The sequence below is a fragment of the Condylura cristata genome, unplaced genomic scaffold, assembly GCF_000260355.1.
Source record: "Condylura cristata isolate star-nosed mole 26May11 unplaced genomic scaffold, ConCri1.0 scaffold00024, whole genome shotgun sequence".
NCBI classification, from domain to species: Eukaryota; Metazoa; Chordata; class Mammalia; order Eulipotyphla; family Talpidae; genus Condylura; species Condylura cristata.
The window spans coordinates 23,137,126-23,138,783 of record NW_004567125.1 but is presented as its reverse complement, the minus strand read 5'-3'; positions in this window follow the sequence as shown (position 1 = coordinate 23,138,783).

Genomic DNA, 1,658 nt, shown 5'->3' with positions numbered 1-1,658 from the left:
CCTGTTCTGCTCCCCACTCTGTCTCTGGTGAAGCCTCTCGCCACCCCTGAGCCTCTGGCCTGTACCCCAGCTCTGTATGCACGAATAAATAAATCTTTAAAAAAAAAGTACTTTGATAGGCATTTAGTAGTTTTGCTGCAGTGAAAGTGTCCCCCATTTTATCCTGATCCTAGAAAACCATACACATGCTTTTCAAAGAATTCAAATACCTTTGTCCACAAATGAATGTTACTCCCATAGCTTTCTGAATTCTACCCTGTAAAGGGGGCCACGAGTAAGAATTGGATGGATATTGTTTCAGACTTATTTTCCAAGTTCCTAACAGACAGGCATGAACAAATAACTTTGCATTCAAGTAAGTTCCTCGGCAATGCTGTTTTGCAGTTAGCTTTTATTATTTAATAAGATGTGGATGCTTCTTCCTATCAGTGCATACATTTAAGTTTATTTATTTCTCAGTGGTGTGTCATGGTCCGTAATACTAATGGACAATAAGGTGGCCCTCAATGTGTGGATGTTTGAGTTATTTTTGGCTACTTCCATGTACTCATACCTTTCTGTGCATGTGCAAATATTCCTAAGAGATAGATCTCTGGAACTGAAGTGCAGGTAAATGGGTATGCACAATTATCATTTTGATGGGTACTGCCAAAAAGGGTCTACCAGTGTATTAATTTTTTGGTGCTCTGAGAAGCTAATCACCTTATAAAAAATAGTTTGGGGTGATCTTTCTTTTCTCTGGGATGTGATGTAGATCCATGATCAAGAATCAAGTCCTGGTAAAGTCAGGAAGTGGTTTACTTACTGGTGGGAGTGGAGGCTACACACTCATCCATCAGCCAGAAAGAGAGCAGCCAGGGGGACAGAGATACAGGATGGATAGGATGTAGCCCCTTGCCTTCCCAGAGTTCCCAGTGTGGGGCAATACTCAGTGGTCAGCAGATGACTCAGCAGTGAGATGGAAATGAAAAGAAAATGATGCTCTTACTGTGGCCTCCAAAGGGGAGGAAGGGCGAGTCAGCACAGAGGGGTGAGTTGGGTAGGGAGGGTCCTAGGAGGAGGTGACATTTGAACCCAGGCAGGAGTTTGGCAGGGAAGGACTTCAGTAGGAAGAAGCATGCATACAAGAAGGCCTGGAGAGTAGGAGCTTGAGACCTGGGGAGACCACAGGTCCTGTCTAGGGAGGGAGCTGTCGGTAGAGTGTTCTAGAGGTGTCAGGGACAGCTGCTCTGGCAAGGCCTTACATGTTGCTGGCTGAAAAGAAATGGGACCTCAAGCCTGAACCCCTCACTGAAAGCCCCCTGATTGTGTGCCCCATCCTGCTGAGTGCTGCCTGCACGATCATGTCCAGACTTCCAGGCTGTTCCTCAGTCTCATGCCACATCCCACCCTCTGATTGAATGCTTCTGTTCCATCTTTCACACACACCCCCATCTCTCATGATAATTTCCTGGTAAACTCCTGTTATTCTTGCAAGATCCTCATACCCCCTCCGGAAAAGTGGGTGACTACTGGGGGCTCCATGGCCCCTCAGCACATCTGCAAGCAACTACCTGCTGAGTGTAACAGAATGCATCCCTTTGAGAATACACTCTCTTTGGGGGTAGCACATGTGTAAATATTTGCTATCAATGTCACTGCCACCCAGGAGAAACCTA